At 39.8% G+C, this 19788-nt stretch overlaps 1 pseudogene; it reads right to left on the minus strand.

The window, feature by feature from the left end:
- Positions 1–1893: 1893 nt before the first annotated feature.
- LOC141258640 (uncharacterized) lies at positions 1894–5089 on the minus strand (annotated as a pseudogene).
- Between the last annotated feature and the right edge of the window lie 14699 nt (positions 5090–19788).

The following is a 19788-nucleotide window of genomic DNA, read 5'->3' on the forward strand; positions in this document are numbered from 1 at the left end:
AGGCAAGGACTATGGGAGACCCATTTCCTAATAATGGGAAGGTTTTTTCAGGAGACCCTCCGACCTCTACGTGTTTTGTAGGAGCCTTGGAGTTCCTCCAAATTTTTGGCTGTCATTGCACTCACTGCATAGGTGAACAGTATGGGAGACAAACTTCCTAATAATGGGAGCATTTTTTTCAGGAGGCCCTCTGACTTCTACGTCTCTTGCAAGGGGCATTGGAGTTCCTCCAAATTTTTGCCCGCCATTTCATTCACTGCATAGGCAAACAGTATGGGAGACCGACTTCCTAATAATGGGAACATTGTTTTCAGGAGCCCTCCGACCTCTAAGTCTCTTGCAAGGGGCATTGGACTGCCTCCAAATTTTTTACAGCCATTGCAGTCACTGCATAGGCAAATAGTATGGGAGACCCGCTCCTTTCTAATGGAAATATGTTGTTACTGAGGCCCACCTCTATGTGTCTTTAAATTGTTATTGGGGTTTTTCCTAAATTTTGGCAGCCGTTCGACTCCCTGCTTATCCTATTTCTGAATATCAGACCCTCTCCTTTCTAATGGGAGCATGTCATACTCGTTACTTTGGCCCAGTTGTATGTGCCTTCAAATTGTTAGTGGGGTTTTTCCTAAATTTTGACAGCCGTTGCACTCACTGCATACCCTATAACTGTATAGCAGACCCTCTCCTTTCTAATGGGAACATGTTGTTACTGTGGCCCAGCTCTATGTGTCTTTAAATTGTTAGAGTTTTTTACCACTATAGGAGACCCGCTCCTTTATAATGGGAACTTTTTTTACTGAGACCCTCCTCTATGTCTCTTCAAAGGGGTATTGGGTTTCGTCCAAATTTTTGGCAGCCCTTGCAGTCACTGCATACGCAATAGCAGTTAAGGAGACCCACTCGTTAATAATGGGAGCAACAAAGCATAGCCCGCTGATGGCTTTCTAACCATAGCGAGGGCCGATGGCTAGCCCTTTAAGAATAGTAAGGGCTGCCTGATGGCCCTATAAAAATAGGCTTTGTGACTTTCAGAGTCCCTCCATCATAAATTAAACAGGATGTGTCTGATGATGTGTCACACACCACATTGCCAGATAAGGTTGTAAAATGTTAAAATGACATTTCCCGGTAAATGCTTGTGTCTTGGTTGAAAGCAATGCAAAAGTGTAAAAACGCATCAAAAACTTTACGTGTGAACATAGCTTAAGATGTGGAGGAGCATTTTTGTTTTGGGTTATTTATTTTTCCTTATATACAACTCATTACCCTGGAAAGGAATGTTCCTTAACATATTTCCCAGGAAAATCCATTTTGGTTTCATTTTTGTATGTTTTATTGTGAGTCCGTAAAAGTGGCGTAATACCTCTGACAACATTGTTGACAGCAGTGACCTGGGAGTCAGAAATGCTTCCAGGGGTGTTCCCCATGCTGTTTCCATACCACTTGAGCACTGTTCCCATTGATTTGGGCAATTTTTAGGCTCTCTGCAGACCGCCGGGGGGAGCCGCCGGAAAAATGCTCGAGTTTCCCATAGACTTACATTGGGCTCGTTACTCGGACCAAGCACTCGAGCATTCCATTTTGCTCGCCTCGAGCAACGAGTACCTATGCATTTTAGTGCTCGCTGATAACTACATAATACCCCTACATGCTCAATAGGATAATTTTACGTGGTCTGACGCAAGTGCCAGTGATGGGATCACTGAATATTTTACCTCAAAGGTCCGGGAATTTTTCCTGGTGACTAAATGATCACCTCTTAAGAGATCAGACTTGCACCAATGAAACTGAAGAAGCAATATCCACGTTTGTTGAAGTACATAAAAACGACAATACTAGTGCCACTGTAAAATAGGAAATTCTAAAATGCATAATAAGAGGCATCTTTATAGCTCATGGATCTAGGATCAAAAAAGAAAATTCTAAGGTTCTAAAATCACTCATGTCCTCCCTGTCCTCATTAGAGATGTCAAACAAAACCACCCCATCAGACATTATTAAGGCTGAAATCTCAAACATACAAAATCAGATCTCACAGATTTTAGACTGAAAATTATTATGTATCCGAGACAAAATTCATAAAGGTTTCTTTGAGTATGGGAATAAATGTGGCAAATGGCTATCTCGGGCACTACATCCTAGGGTATTTTCCTCACATATCACGTCCATTAATTCCCTGACTAAGGGTCTAGTTCACTCCCCATTGGACATCATTGAAGAGTTTAGACTTTATTATTCCTCCCTCTATAATATAAATAAAGAAGTAAAGATATCAGATAAGAAACACAAAAAGATAGAGGAATACTTACCTGTATGTGCCCCCTCCTTTGGATAATTTACATTCAAAAGAATTACAGTCAGAGTTTAAAAAGGAAGAGATTTTGGAGGTGATAACTTAAAAATAGGCAAGAGTCCTGGACTTGATGGATTCTCCCCCAGATTTTATAAGCTCTTCAAAGAACAAATATCCCCAATTTTGTTACAATCATTTAACTTCATTGCTCAGGGTCAGACATTTCCCTCTCAGTCTCTATTAACGCATATAACAGCGATACCTAAACCGGGTAAAGATCACTCCCATTGCAACAATTTTCACCCGATTTCTCTAATCAATATAGACCTAAAGATATATTCTAAGATGTTGGCTTTAAGACTTCAACCCCTGATTCCAAATATCATCCATAAAGATCAGGTGGGATTCGTGTTAGGAAGAGAAGCGAGAGATAATACAATTAAAACATTCTCAATTATTGATGCAGAAAAATCCCGTAGCGTTCGGTTCTGTTTATTGTCTATAGATGCTGAAAAAGCATTTGACAGAGTGGGCTGGGATTTCTTAAAGGAAACTCTGCAGAAGATTGAGTTGGGAGACAAAATGATGTTACGTATCATGTCTCTATATACCTCTCCTATGGCACAGATTAGGGTCAACGGAGGTGTCTCTAGACCCTTCCAAGTATTCAACGGCACCCGGCAGGGATGCCCGGCTCTCCTCTATTAAACACTCTAGTAATGGAGTCACTGGCAAACGCCATCAGTACAAACCCATCCATACCTGGGATCCAGATAGGCGAGGAGACATATAAGATGTCTTTGCTGACGACTTATTGCTACATGTTTCCTCTCTGAGAATATCTATACCTGTAATTCTATCAGAGTTTAAACGGTTCTCTTCCCTATCTAATTTTACGGTAAACATTTCCAAATCTGAAATTCTTAATCTGTACTTCCCGGAGGATGAGGCCCTACATCTTAGTTCGACCTTTCCTTTTAAGTGGAAAGAAACATCCATTAAATATCTGGTATATGTGTTCCATTGGACACATCTCAGATTTACTCCCTTAATTTCCTCCCTCTTCTGAGAAGGATTGAGGAGGATTTGAAAAATTGGTCTGGACTTTCAATATCATGGTTCGGTTGAATTAATGTATTAAAAATGGACATTCTACCAAGAATTTTGTACCTATTTCAGACTCTCCCTTGTAAACTCCCTAGATCACTCTTTCAGAAACTCAGATCTCTATCTTCCAAATGGGGTATATCTAAATTCAGACTCTCATACTCGGTTTTGACTCAAACCAAGGGAAGAGGAGGCATGGGAGTCCCAGATTTTGCAGCATACCACAAGGCATCTGTACTTAGTTGCATCCTCAGCATCATCATAAATCCAAAGAATAGGGCTTGATCCTCTCTAGAAACACAACTGAACTTTTGCGCACTGGCCAGGTTGTTATGGGGTGATCGAACCTTTAGGGTTGGGATATCTTTTATATCCCCCTTGTACACCTTGCTACCAACTTTTTTGGGACAGGCTGGCTTTTGAATACAAAATTTTGTCAAAACCGGGACCAATGTCTCCTCTAATAAATTTTCCTCACAGTACAGACCAAAAGTTTGGACACACCTTCTCATTTAAAGATTTTTCTGTATTTTCATGACTATGAAAATTGTACATTCACACTGAAGGCATCAAAACTATGAATTAACACATGTGGAATTATATACTTAATAAAAAAGTGTGAAACAACTGAAAATATGTCTTATATTCTAGGTTCTTCAAAGTAGCCACCTTTTGCTTTGATGACTGCTTTGCACACTCTTGGCATTCTCTTGATGAGCTTCAAAAGGTAGTCACCGGAAATGGTCTTCCAACAATCTTGAAGGAGTTCCCAGAGATGCTTAGCACTTGTTGGCCCTTTTGCCTTCACTCTGCGGTCCAGCTCACCCCAAATCATCTCGATTGGGTTCAGGTCTGGTGACTGTGGAGGCCAGGTCATCTGGCGTAGCACCCCATCACTCTCCCTCTTGGTCAAATAGCCCTTACACAGCCTGGAGGTGTGTTTGGGGTCATTGTCCTGTTGAAAAATAAATGATGGTCCAACTAAACGCAAACCGGATGGAATAGCATGCCGCTGCAAGATGCTGTGGTAGCCATGCTGGTTCAGTATGCCTTCAGTTTTGAATAAATCCCCAACAGTGTCACCAGCAAAGCACCCCCACACCATCACACCTCCTCCTCCATGCTTCACGGTGGGAACCAGGCATGTAGAGTCCATCTGTTTACCTTTTCTGCGTCGCACAAAGACACGGTGGTTGGAACCAAAGATCTCAAATTTGGACTCATCAGACCAAAGCACAGATTTCCACTGGTCTAATGTCCATTCCTTGTGTTCTCTAGCCCAAACTTGTCTCTTCTGCTTGTTGCCTGTCCTTAGCAGTGGTTTCCTAGCAGCTATTTTGCCATGAAGGCCTGCTGCACAAAGTCTTCTCTTAACAGTTGTTGAAGAGATGTGTCTGCTGCTAGAACTCTATGTGACATTGACCTGGTCTCTAATCCGAACTGCTGTTAACCTGCGATTTCTGAGGCTGGTGACTCGGATAAACTTATCCTCAGAAGCCAAGGTGACTCTTGGTCTTCCTTTCCTGGGGCGGTCCTCATGTGAGCCAGTTTCTTTGTAGCGCTTGATGGTTTTTGCAACTGCACTTGGGGACACTTTCAAAGTTTGCCCAATTTTTCGGACTGACCTTCATTTCTTAAAGTAATGATGGCCACTCGTTTTTCTTTACTTAGCTGCTTTTTTCATGCCATAATACAAATTCTAACAGTCTATTCAGTAGGATTATCAGCTGTGTTTCCACCAGACTTCTGCAGAACACAACTGATGGTCCCTACCCCATTTATAAGGCAAGAAATCCCACTTATTAAACCTGACAGAGCACACCTGTGAAGTGAAAACTATTTCCGGTGACTACCTCTTGAAGCTCATCAAGAGAATGCCAAGAGTGTGCAAAGCATCATAGTTTTGATGCCTTCAGTGTGAATGTACAATTTTCATAGTCATGAAAATTCAGAAAAATCTTTAAATGGGAAAGTGTGTCCAAACTTTTGGTCTGTACTGTATATGTGATCCGTGTGACAGAGAAAACAGAGTTTTAAATACATGGCCTGTAGGTAAGTAGTTTGAACAGCAAACTGGTGTGAATTGCTTCATTGACACACTAAAGGAAATTTTTAATGGAGGCCAGAAATGGCAGTATTTTCTGACAACATATATGTGATCCTTTTGACGGAGAAAACACAGTTTTAAATAGCTGGATTTCTAGCGCTGTAATATGGAAAGGACCTGGCTGTATTCTGCAGTGCCAACAAGCAAATTGTGTTCTCTGGATTGCTTTTTAAGCAAATAATGAGGATTAAGATCCAAAAATAAGTATTCCTGGCCCCTGAGACCTGGGCCTTTGTATAGAAATATCTAACAGCAGCAGAAGGCAGAATTGGAATGGAGCCTCTTGTGCTATATGCACTGCAGTCTGCTATATACCCTGCCTGCCTGCCTATATACACTGCCTGTCTGATATCTCTGCAGATGGATTAGTTAGTCCTCAAAAGGACTTTGTTAAGATGGATATGTGTAATGTACGGTTTTTCTCCCTACACTACCTAATACACAAGCAAATCTCTCCCTGACGCAGCAGCACCTCTCCCTACTCTGCCTGATTCCGGAGTGACTGTGACGAGCACAGCGGCGCCAGGTCTGATATAGACCTGATGACGCTGTGCGGCCGGCCAATCACTGTAATGCCACAACCAACATGGCTACGGCATTACAGTGAGTGGCAGGCAATCCCTGCATGTTGATTGGCGCTCTAAAGAGCGCCAAACATGCAGGGAGGGGACCCGAGCTCCCGCCGAGCAACCCCGGAAATACTCGGCGAGCGCCGAGCATCTCGAGCAGTGAGATGCTCGGGTGAGCACCAAGCAGTAGCGAGCATGCTCGCTCATCACTATTCAGCACCAATACTGCAATCTTGATTTACTTTCTAAATATGGTTACTTGAAGGCTGCCTTCTGACCTCCTACCTGAACCACTTAAATAACATAATACATATTGTGCTTTATTTTCATACTATATTTCTAGTGTTTTTGATAAATGGCCTTAAACATGCTTATTAATAATGAGTGTTATTGAGAATATGTGATCATGTCTGTACATTTTTGCATATATAGTTAATTTGTTCTTATATGCACTATTTCTCACATATAAACCTTGACGAAGGCCAACATGGGCGAAATCTTGGTATTTATCTATTCCTATTGGTCAGAGACTGCTAAACACTATTTAAGCAATCAACCTTTACCGTATATTTTTCCAGTGCCAAAGTGATTCTCTTATATAGTCTTTTATACCCTACACCCAGGACTAAAACTGTCACAAGGAGTTATGATTTAAAACAAAATCTGAGGAATCTACTCTAGAGACAGTGAGAGCATCAGGTTTCTGGTATTACATTAGTATTGAGACAATCAAACTTTTATAACACTTATCTAAGCTAAGTAAGTATTCACTCTCTAAGCTCAGTTTGTTTGTTTTATAAATGTCCATTTATTATGCCATGTCTGTGCTCTTTTTGTGTATACAGTGGCTTGCAAAAGTATCCACCCCTTGGGCTTTTTACCTATTTTGTTACATTACAACCTATTTTTACATTTTTTGTAATCCGATTTGTGTGGAATGCATCAGCACTAAATAGTCTAAGTTGGTGAAGTAAAGTAAGAAAAATATAGGCATAAATTACATTTATGGGATCAAATAACTAAAAATTGGCATATGCATATGTATTCATCCCTTTTGCTATGAAGCCCCTAAACATTTCCGGTGCAGACAATTACCTTCATAAGTCACATGCTTAGTGAAAGGAAGTCCACTTGTGTGCAATCTAAGTGTCACATGGTCTGTCAGTATATACCCACCTTTTCTGAAAGGCCACAGAGGCTGCAGCACCATTAAGCAAGAGGCATCACCAAGCAAAGAAAACCATGAAGACCAAGGAGATCTCCAAACAAGTCAGGGACAAAGTTGTTGAGAAGTACAAATCAAGGTTGTATTATAAAAAAATATCCCAATCTCTGATGGTCACCCGGAGCACAATTAAATCCATTATCATCAAATGGAAAAAACATGGTACCACAACAAACCTGTCAAGAGAGGGACACCCACCAAAACTCTCAGCCCGGGCAAGGAGGGCATTAATCAGAAAGGCAGCAGAGAGTCCAAAGGTAACCCTGAAGGAGCTACAGAGTTCTCAAGCAGAGACTGGAGTATCTGTCCATACGACCACAATAAGCCGTATCCTCCGTAGAGGTGGCCTTTATGGAATAGTGAGCAGAAAAAAAGCCTTTGCTTACACACAAAAATTGTAAGCCTTATTTTGAGTTTGCCAAAAGACATGTGGGAGACACCCCAAATGTACGGAGGAAGGTGGTGTAGACAGATGAGAATAAAATTGAACTTTTTGGGCACTAAAGTTAACACTATGTCTGGCGTCAAAGCAACACAGCTCATCACCCCAAGAACACCATCCCCACAGTGAAACATGGTAGTGGCAGCATCATGCTGTGGGGATGTTTTTCAGCAGCAGGGACAGGGAAAATGGTCCAAGTCAAGGGAAAAATGGATTGTGCGAAATACAGGGACATTTTTGTTGTTTAAGGGGAAATGTGTAAATATTTTGGAGTGGCCTAGTCATAGCGTAGAACTTAATCCAATTGAGAATCTGTGGTCAGACTTAAAGATTGCTGTTCAACAGAGGAAGCCATCTAACTTGAAGTAGCTGCAGCAGTTTTGCCTTGAGTAATGGGCAAATATCCCAGTGGCAATATGTGGAAACCTCATAGAGACTTATCCAAAGCAACTTGCAGCTGTAATTGCCGCAAAAGGAGGCTCTACAAAGTACTGACTTTAGGGGGGATGAATAGTTATGCACACTGAAGTTTTCAGTTATTTTGTCCTATTTGTTGCTTGCTTCACAAAAAAAAGAAATCTAAATGTTCACAATTGCAGGCATGTTCTTTACATGAACTGATGCAAGCCATCAAAAAAAACTTTGAAATTCCAAGTTGTGAGGTAGCAAAACATGAAAAATGCCAAGGGGTGAATACTTTTTCAAGCCACTGTACATATAGGTTTCTTCAGATACTTTGTTATATCATACCTATGTAGTCTCGAAAGATTGCATTGCAACATCACTTATTTTATTTTTGTTAGCCATTAAAAGGTATCATAACTACTAGATTATTATTTTGTTTCTCCCACTGAGAGCAATCAACAAATATTTTGGTCATGCAATTTGTATTGTTGTCATCTGTCACCGTGTAGCTGTTGCCTAATTACAGTGGTGGAATATTTGCTGACTTTTATTAATTGCGTTCCCAGCACATATTTGTATGATTACGTATTTGCACGATACCTAGGTATCCTTTACCTAGTAACCCAAGTATGTGAAAATTTGAAGCAACAAAATTGTTTATTGTTTATTGCAGACGTTGTATTTTTGCGTGGCATTCTGTAAATTGAAGTTTTGGGTGTATTTTTTTTTTTAATTGTTCATCTAATTTTTGGCGCAGCTGGTAATTAGAAGCCATCCACAGTGATTAGGGTTTGCAGAAGTGTGAAATGAACTTTCTGCGTTTGTGTTATCTTGAGGTGAAGAATACTTTTCATGTTCATCCAAAATAAATAATAATTTTTGTAAAACTAATAGTCTTTCCAACTGTACTTTTTCTGCAATAAGAGAAAATGTTTATACTTTTATTGTTATGTTATATTATTGATTTTATTTTCACTTGTCTGTTACATATTACCCCTATGAATATATTACAGTTTTCTTGTAAACACAATAAAAGAAACCAGTCTCTCACCAAATTTATGATAAATTCAATTTATTTATCAATCAGGCAAATTAAATTGTTGATTGACAATTTAATCTGTCACATCTGTGCTGTATTGTCTGGAGGACTACAAGTTCCAGTGTGCCTAAGCGAGGCTGCATAGCGTAGCGGGGACTGCTTTCTAACTATGGGGTTGCAGGGAAGTACATAGTGAAACGCAATATCATAGTTTAATGCAAGAACATAGTTTAGTGTTTTCCTTATTAGCCTTCCATTGTTTGTTTTTTTGGGCTTTTCTCTGTATGGTTTATCCTAATTTAATATATGCTCCATGGACAATGCTATCAGGTGAGCGTCTTGCGAGATGAATGCATGCCTTGAATAGCCATTTGAGAATGAATATATCAGCGCTTGATGTCAGCGGCTACATGTTTGGAAGCCCAAATACTGGATCTAAATGTGCATCTCATAACACTCAGGAGCATTGAAAACCTGGAGAAAAGTTTAGAGCTCACTGAGCTTGCGCTGGCTGGGGCCAATGATATGGAAGAGGGTAGAGGTGGGGAAGATCAGGACAGAGAAGTAGCTGGGTAAATCTTGCAAGAAGGGGTAGGGGGAAAAGTACCAGGGAGCACAGACCTGATCTGGCTCAACCTACTAAATATGCCTGTTTGGCTAATAATAGGAATGAAGGTCCAGGGCTGGGATCACTGCAGTAGGACGTTGCTCCTAGCAACCAGGAAAATGACTGCTGTAGGAAGGAGGGAAATAGGAATGCAGCATAGGCAAAACAGATATTGGTGGTAGGGAAATCTATAATTAGGCGGAGAGACAGGGTCACCTGCCGTCGAGACCGTGAATGCCGAACAGTGTCGGATCGGATGGGCAGTTTGCTGGGTGGGGCTGAGGAAAACACAGAGGTCATGGTACACATCGGTACCAATGACAAAGTTAGAGGGAGGTGGAAGGTCCATAAAAATGATTAAAGGGAACTAGGAGAGAAGCTGAAGGCCAAGACCTCCAAGGTGGTGTTTTCAGAAATACTGCCGGTGCCACATGCATCACTAGAAAGACAGCGGGAGCTTAGGGAGATAAATAAGTGGCTTAGAAATTGGTGCAGGAGGAAGGGTTTGGGTTCATGGCTACAGGCTCTATGGTAGGGACGGGCTGCACCTCAATGCGGGTGCATCTGTACTTGGGGGAAAAATGGTCAGACAGATGGAGGAGCTTTTAAACTAGGATCTGGGGGGAGAGAGGGTAGTTGTGCAAATAAGGGGGTAGATAGAGTAGACAGAGAGAGTAAGACAATAGGGGTTAATGAAGATCTAGGGGGGTTGGGATATGAAAGGAAAGTAGAGAGGGGAGTAGGAGTAATACATCTGCTAATAGTATTAAATGTCTGTTGGTAAATGCAAGAAATCTTGCAAACAAAATGAATGAACTGGAGACTATTATGTCGGTCATAGAATACGATGTGGTGGGCATTACGGAAACCTGGCTGGATGAAAGCCATGACGGAGTGAAAACATAGAGGGTTACACTATATTTAGAAAGGATAGCAAAAACAAACAAGGAAGAGGGATGTGTATTTTCAAAGTAAAACCTGTGCTCAATGATGAGGGAGTTTCGACAGTGTTGGAGTTTGTTACAAGCCGCCTAACATAACTGAACAGATAGAGGATGAAATGCTGCAACAAATTGAAAATGCGGCAATTAGTAATAAGGTCCTCATTATGGGGGATTTTAACTATCCAGACATTCAATGGGACATAGAATATTCTTGTTGTGCTAAAAGATATAAGTTCTTATCTGCAATTCAAGACAATTACCTCTCTCAGCTAGTAAATGAACCAACCAGGGGAGGTAATCTGCTGAATCTGGTCATGTCAAATAGACCAGATACAATTTCAGATCTACAGGTCCAAGAGCATTTGGGATGCTGTGACCATAATATGGTAAGTTTCAATGTCATTTTCAATCAAATATTCAAAAGAGAAAATGCTAAAACCTGGAACTTTAGGAATGCTGATTTCAACAGATTAAGGGAAGAGCTTAATCATGTAGACTGGGATCTTGTCATGGTAACTGGGGATACCAAATATAAATGGGGCATGTTTAAGGAAATACTACTAGAATCCCGTAGAAAATTTATACCCTCTGGTTATAAAATGTCCAGGAAAAAAAACCACATTATGGATAAACATGGACAGTACAAAGTTTAATACGGCAAAAACACAGGGCATTCAAAATCTTGAAGGCCAAAAAATATAGAAATGGCATTTCAGGAGTATAAAGATCTAAATAAGAAATGTAAAAAAGAAATCAATCTAGCAAAGTTAGCTACAGAGAAACAATTTTTTTAGAAATTCATTAATGCCAAAAAATAAAAAAAACAGATGGTATCGGCCCCCTAAAATACGATAATAACAAGATAATTATAGAGGACAAAGAAAAGGTGAGATATTAAACAGCCACTTTTCATCCATATTCAGCAACAAACTAACTGTATCAGGGATCTTTCAACAAGGCAAAAATCAAAGTTCACCAGCTGAAATAACTAGTTTAACACAAAGAGAAGTACACCTGCATCTGAACAAATTACAAATTAAACAGTTACAAATCCCCTGGCCCAGATGGCATTCATCCACGGATACTGAGAGAATTGAGCTCAGTAATTGACAGACCGCTGTATCTCATATTCTTCGATTCTTGTAACAGGGGTGGTGCCACAGGATTGGAGGATAGCCGATGTGGTACCAATATTTAAGAAAGGTAAGACGGTGGAAACAGGTAACTACCGTCCAGCAAGTCTGACATCAGTAGTGTGCAAAGTTTTTGAAGGCATCATAATAGATGACCTGCAAAATTATATAGCAGAGAATAATATAATAAAGGATAACCAGGATGGATTCATGAAAAATAGGTCATGTCTAACCAACATGCTGGGTTTCTATGAGGAAGTAAGTGCAAATCTTGATGTTGGTAATGCCGCCAATATGATTTATCTAGACTTTGCAAAGACATTTGATACTGTTCCACATAACAGCCTTATACTGAAGCAAGGACTTGGGGGAACTATATGCAGATGGGTAAGGAATTGGCTAAATGACAGGAAAAAAAAGAGTGGTCATAAATAGTACATTCCCCAAAAGGGATATACACCGCGTGCAGAATTATTAGGCAAATGAGTATGTTGCTCACTTTGATACTTTTTATACATGTTGTCCTACTCCAAGCTGCATAGGCTTGAGAACCAACTACCAATTAAGTAAATCTGGTAAGGTGCATCTCTGTAATGAGGAGGGGTTTTGACTAATGACATCAACACCCTATATAAGGTGTGCTTAATTATTAGGCAACTTCCCTTCCTTTGGCAAAATGGGTCAGAAGAGAGATTTTACAGGCTCTGAAAAGTCCAAAATTGTGAGATGTCTTGCAGAGGGATGCAGCAGTCTTGAAATTTCAAAACTTTTGAAGCCTGATCACCGAACAATCAAGCATTTCATGGCAAATAGCCAACAGGGTCGCAAGAAGCGTGTTGGCCAAAAAAGGCGCAAAATAACTGTCCATGAATTGAGGAAAATCAAGCGTGAAGCTGCCAAGATGCCATTCGCCACCAGTTTTGCCATATTTCAGAGCTGCAACGTTACTGGAGTATCAAAAAGCACAAGGTGTGCGATACTCAGGGACATGGCCAAGGTAAGGAAGGCTGAAAAACGACCACCTTTGAACAAGAAACATAAGATAAAATGTCAAGAATGGGTCAAGAAACATCTTAAGACTGATTTTTCAAAGGTTTTATGGACTGATGAAATGAGATTGACTCTTGATGGGCCAGATGGATGGGCCAGAAGCTGGATCAATAAAGGACAGAGAGCTCCACTCCGACTCAGACTCCAGCAAGGTGGAGGTGGGGTACTGGTATGGGCTGGTATCATCAAAGATGAACTTGTGGGACCTTTTCGGGTTGAGGATGGGGTGAAACTCAACTCTCAGACCTACTGCCAGTTTCTGGAAGACAACTTCTTCAAGCAGTGGTACAGGAAGAAGTCGGTATCGTTCAAGAAAAACATGATTTTCATGCAGGACAATGCTCCATCACATGCATCCAACTACTCCACAGCGTGGCTGGCCAGTAAAGGTCTAAAAGAAGAAAAAATAATGACATGGCCCCCTTGTTCACCTGATCTGAACCCCATAGAGAACCTGTGGTCCATCATAAAATGTGAGATCTACAGGGAGAGAAATCAGTACACCTCTCAGAACAGTGTCTGGGAGGCTGTGGTGGCTGCTGCACGCAATGTTGATCGAAAACAGATCAAACAACTGACAGAATCTGTGGATGGAAGGCTGTTGAGTGTCATCATAAAGAAAGGTGGCTATATTCATCACTCATTTTTTTGGTTTTTGTTTTTGCATGTCAGAAATGATTATTTCTAAATTTTGTGCACTGATATTGGTTTACCTGGTGAAAATAAACAAGTGAGATGGGATTACATTTGGTTTTTATTAAGTTGCCTAATAATTCTGCACAGTAATAATTACCTGCACAAACAGATATCCTCCTAAGATAGCCAAATCTAAAAAAAACCCACTCCAACTTCCAAAAATATTAAGCTTGGATATTTATGAGTCTTTTCGGTTGATTGCGAACATAGTTGTTGATCAATAATAAAAATAATCCTCTAAAATACAACTTGCCTAATAATTCTGCACACAGTGTAGTCAGCAGTGTGGACCGCAGGGATCTGTGCTAGGACCGATTCTTTTTAACCTCTTTATTAATGACCTTGTGGATGGGATTGAGAGTAAAGTGTCAGTCTTTGCTTATGTAAGAGATTAAAGTCTGATCTTGACATTACAATATTGCAAAACAGTCTGGATAAGATGTCTGAATGGGCAAACACTTGGCATATGAGGTTTAATTTAGATAAATGTAGAGTAATGCACCTAGGACTGAGTAATCCTATTGCTACATATACATTAAATGGGAGTATACTCGGGACTACAGAACAAGAGATGGACTTTGGTATTCTGGTTACAAGTAAGCTGAGCAGCAGTACTCAATGTCAAGCAGCAGCCGTAAAAGCAAACAAGATTTTAGGATGTATAAAAAGAGAGATAAAATCCTGCGATCCCAAAGTACCGAATTATAAATCACTGGTGAAGCCCCATCTAAAATATGGGATCCAGATTTGGGCCCCACATTTTAAAAAGGATATTCAGAAGTTAGAGTCAGTTCAAAGGCAGCAACTAGATTATTACAAGGGATGGAAGGCCTCTCATATGATGAGAGGTTGAAAAAGTTGGGCTTGTTTAGCTAAGAAAAAAGACGCTCAGAAGAGATCTCATTTACATGTACAAATATATGTGTGGTCAGTACAAAGTGCTGGCAAATGGACGAGGGGCACTCATTATGGGTGGAAGAAAGGTGATTCCGGCAGATTAATAGGAAAGGGTTCTTTACAGTCAGAGCAGTCAGACTGTGGAATGCCCGACCACAAGAGATAGTAATGGCAGACACTATAACAGCTTTTAAAATAGGGCTGGATGATTTCCTCGATACTAATTTAACTATAACCCACAATGGTATGTGTGACAAAATGTACAATTGGTGGAGTAAGGTTGAACTTGATGGACCTAGGTCTTTATTCAACCTATGTAACTATGTAACTAATGTATTCCAATGTGTTTCTTACCAAAAACAGCTTTTAGAATCATCCAAGTAACATATTTTTCCTAAATTACTAAAACAAATTAAATGAATAATACCCTGAAAGTAAAGAGGTTTGGGCACAAGTCTATGAATTTGAGTTATAGGATCATTAACCCCTTCTCAACATCAGATGCTAATGTAAGGCATATGCCTGGTGTGGGTGTATGGAGTGAGCTCAGCAACTGAGCCCACTGCATACACAGTGAGCTCCGATTACTGTTGTCCCTGTCAATAACTGACAGCAGTATTTAAGTGGCAAGATCTCGGTGGTGTGCTCAATGCCTGGCCTTCCATGACTTGATCGCAATGTGCTGATGGGTTACATGTAATCGGGAGCTTTTTATATAGTACAAGGTTCATGTCTCCTTCATGTCTCCTAGGCAGACTGAAAAAAAGCTAATAAAAAAATGGACAAATAACAATCGTAAAAGTTTGTATCATTCCCTTTTTTAATACAAAAATAAAGAAATTAAAAAAAAAACATATTTGGTATCAATGTCCACAAAAGTCTGATCTATCAAAATATAAAATTATTTAACCTATACAGTAAATGCCATTAAGCAAAAGAAAAGTTGAACTTTAGAATTACTGGTTTTAGGTCACCACAAGTACGCAGACACAAACCACATCGTTTTTTTTACAAGTTTCTGACATTTTTTAACTGCTATAATATAAAAAATATCCAAGATTGGTATCACTATAAATATACTGAACTAAAAAATCTAATTGCTAGGTCATTTTTCCGGCCAATGAACGCCATAAAAACAGTACATTGTATGATAAAATGAATGGTGTCAATCAAAACTACAACTCGATTTATGTGATGAAAAAGCAAGCACTTGCATGTGCTTGTTGATTGACAGATAGTAAAAAAGATATGACTTTTGAAAGAAGGAGAGTAAAAAACAAAAGTGCAAAAACAAAAAAATGGCCCTGAAGGGAGAGTTTAAAGAAGCACACACACTCACATTAGGTAGGCACATTGTGGAAATTTTTAGGTTACTGCGCATTTAGCCCTTGATTTTCTTGTTACCTGTTTTATTTGCAAATCACACAGGATTTATTACTCCAGAGAGCATTACCAAATAATTTTTTGTGTAGACTTGGTTAAAGTTTCATACAAATCAGTAGTACAATCTATTACAAACAAAACTATGTGCACAATTATTAGGCAGTGAGTATTTTGCCCATATTATCATTTTTATGAAAATTTTCCCACTCCAAACTGTATAAACTTGAATGCTTATTGGATGAAGCAGATCAGGTGATGTGTATTTGTGTAATGAAGGAGGATGTGGCCCAAGAATATTAATCCTTTCATGCTGCATTTTGCCTTTTTTCATCTTAGTTTTTTCCTTCCTTCTTCCAAGAGCCATAACTTTTTTATTTTTCCATTCTGTCAGTCGTATGGGACTTGTTTTTTGCAAGACAAGTTGTTCACCATTCAATTTTTCATGTGATACACTGAAAAGAGGGAAAAAAATTCCAAGTGCGTTGAAATTGCAAAAAGAGTATAATTTCACCATTGTTTTTGGGGTTTTTGTTTACCATTTTCACTATACGGTAAAACTGAACTAGCAATATGATTCTCCAGGTCAGTACCAGTACGCACATACCAAAACATGCATAGTTTTTTTATTTAAGTGGTGAAAAAATAATCGGTATTTTTTTTTCATATTGTTTGCTTGTGTTGATGTGTAACGCTTAAAATTTTCGGGATATGGAGCTGTGTGAGGTCTTATTTTTGTGCCCCAAGCTGACGTTTTTACTGACATCATTTTGGGATAGATGCAACATTTTGATCACCTCTTATTGCAATGTTGTTGCGGCCAAAAAACTGTGATTCTGGCCTTTTGATTTTTTTTTCTTGGTACGTTGTTTACCGATCAGATTCATTTATGTTATATTTTCATAGATCAGACTTCTACAAAGCAACAATACCACATACAGGGGTGTCAAAAATGCTTGTCCCCTTCCTGATTTCTTATTCCTTTGCATGTTTGTCACACTTAAATGTTTCAGATCACAAAACTAATTTAAATATTAGACAAAGATAACACAAAATGCAGCTTTTAAATGAAGATCTTTATTATTAAGAGAAAAAGAAATCCAAACCTACAGGGCCCTGTGTGAAAAAATGATTGCCCCTTCCCCCTTAAAACATAAATTAACTGTGGTTTATCACATCTTTGGGAAGCTGAGTTTAATTTCCCTAGCCACACACAGGCCTGACTACTGCCACACCTTTTCTCAATCAAGAAATCACTTAAATAGAACCTGCCTGAGAAAGTGAAGTAGACCAAAAGATCCCCAAAAGCTAGACATCTTGCTGTGATCCAAAGAAATTCAGGAACAAATGATAAACAAAGTAATTGAGATCTATCAGTCTGGAAAAGGTAACAAAGCCATTTCTAAAGCTTTTCGACTCCAGAGAACTACAGTGAGAGCCATTATCCACAAATGGTGAAAACATGGAACAATTACCACAAGAGCGCAGCGACGGCTTATACAAGAGGTCACAAAAGACCCAACAACATCCAAAGAACTGCGAGCCTCACTTGCCTCAGTTAAGGCATGACTCGACCATAAGAAAGAGACTGGGCAAAAAAGGCATGCTTGGCAGAGTTCCAAGACGGAAACCACTGCTGAGCAAAAAGAACATGAAGGCTCGTTTCAGTATTGCCAGAAAACATCTTGTTGATCGCCAAGACTTTTGGGAGAATACTCTGTGGACTGACGAGACAAAAGATTAACTTTTTTGAAGATATATGCACTATCACATCTGGTGTGGAAGTAACACAGCATTTCAGAAAAGAAACATCATGCAAACAGTAAATTATAGTGGTGGTAGTGTGACGGTCTGGGGCTTTTTTGCTGCTTCAGGATCTGGAATAATTGCTGTGGTAAATAGAACTATGAATTCTGCTGCCTGCTGAAAAATTCTGAAGGAGAATGTCCAACCATCTGTTGGTGACCTCAAGCTGAAGCACACTTGGGTTATGCAGCAGGACAATGATCCAAAACACACCAGCAAGTCCACAATTGAACGGCTTAAGAACAACAAAATTAAGACTTTGGAGTGGCCTAGTCAAAGTCCTGACCTTAATCTGATTGAGATGCTGTGGCATGAACTTAAAAAGGCGGTTCATGCTTGGAAACCCTCCAATGTGCCTGAATTACAACAATTTTGTAAAGATGAGTGAGCCCAAATTCCTCCAGAGCGTTGTAAAAGACTCACTGCCAGTTATTGCAAATGCATGAATGCAGTTGTTGCTGCCAAGGACCCAACCAGTTATTAGGTTTAAGGGACAATCACTTTTTCACACAGAGCCCTGTAGGTTTGGATTTCTTTAAAAAATACCTTCATTTAAAAACTGCATTTTGTGTTATCTTTGTCAAATATTTATGGTTCAATACATTTTATTAAACATATATAGTAGCAGTCCAATGATACATGCATAGACAGGGGAACGATGTATCAATAATATTGGCATATTATATATCACATCATCAGTTAAGTATCGAGTCCCCAACCTGCCTATTAGCAAACAACAAAACTCTTCCTTGACTGATTGTAAATTATTAATAAAGCAATAGCATAATATTTATAAACTAGAAGCAAAATTAAATCCTAAAAGACACAGACACATCAAACATGGCAAAAGTAAGGAGCACAGGGGATCAGAGAGATTGGAAAACAAGAAGATAAAACAAGAGGGAGGGTATTAGTGTAACATAACATCAGCAACAGGCCTATCATGTTTCTAACCAATTTACCCATAATTCCCTTATCAAAATGGGGAGGATATTCAGGTTTTAAACTCATCAGAGTCTCTAAATGAGGTCCAAGGAAGCCATGCTCTCATATATTCATTTGAACTTCAATTAAGCCAATTGTGTGAGATGAATGAAATATTCTCATTGAATACTTTGTTCTGTACACATAGTTTATAAGGCCGAAAAAAGACAAGCGTCCATCGAGTTCAGCCTGTTTCTTGTGCACTGCAGGTATTCCGCAGCGTTGATCCAGGGTAAGACAAAAAAAAACCCATGCGGTATAGGCCAATTTACATCATTGAGGAAAAATTCACTTCCCGACTCCAATCTGGCAGTCAGATTAAATCCCTGGATTAATTAACTATCACTAAGCATAAGATGTAATTTTATTGTTCTCAAGAAAGGCGTCCAGGCCTCTCTTGAACTCATTAAGTGAGTTGGACATCACCACTTCCTCTCCCAGAGAGTTCCAGAGTCTCACGGCTCTGACCGTAAAGAATCCCCTTCTATGCTGGTGCAGGAACCTCCTTTCCTCCAGGCGCATAGTGTGACCCCTCGTCTTTGTCACCATCCTTGGTATAAACAGGTCATGGGAGAGATCTCTGTACTGCCCCCTGATGTATTTATACATGTTTATGAGGTCTCCCCTAAGCCTTCTCTTTTCCAACGTAAATAGGCCTAATTTTGACAACCTCTCTGGGTATTCTAGTCCCTCCATTCCCTTTATTACCTTAGTCGCCCTCCTTTGTACCCTCTCTAGCTCCAATATGTCTTTCCTGAGCACCGGAGCCCAGAACTGTGCACAATATTCTAAGTGCGGCCTTACCAGCGCTTTATACAGAGGAAGAACAATGTTCTCATCATATGCCCCTATTCCTCTTCTGATGCATGCCATGACTCTATTTGCCTTCGCAGCTGCTGCCTGACACTGGGCACTCCAATTTAATTTGCTATTAACCAAGACGCCCAGGTCCTTCTCCATGTCAGATTTCCCCAACGGTTTCCCATTTAATATGTATGGGTGACTGCTGTTTTTCTTTCCCATGTGCATGACCTTACATTTATCGGCATTGAACCCCATTTGCCATTTTTTGGCCCAACTCCCCAATTTATCTAAATCCTCCTG

This window comes from Phyllobates terribilis, unplaced genomic scaffold (genome assembly GCF_046119375.1).
Source record: "Phyllobates terribilis strain yellow unplaced genomic scaffold, ASM4611937v1 Scaffold_3__8_contigs__length_932513732, whole genome shotgun sequence".
Lineage (NCBI taxonomy): Eukaryota > Metazoa > Chordata > Amphibia > Anura > Dendrobatidae > Phyllobates > Phyllobates terribilis.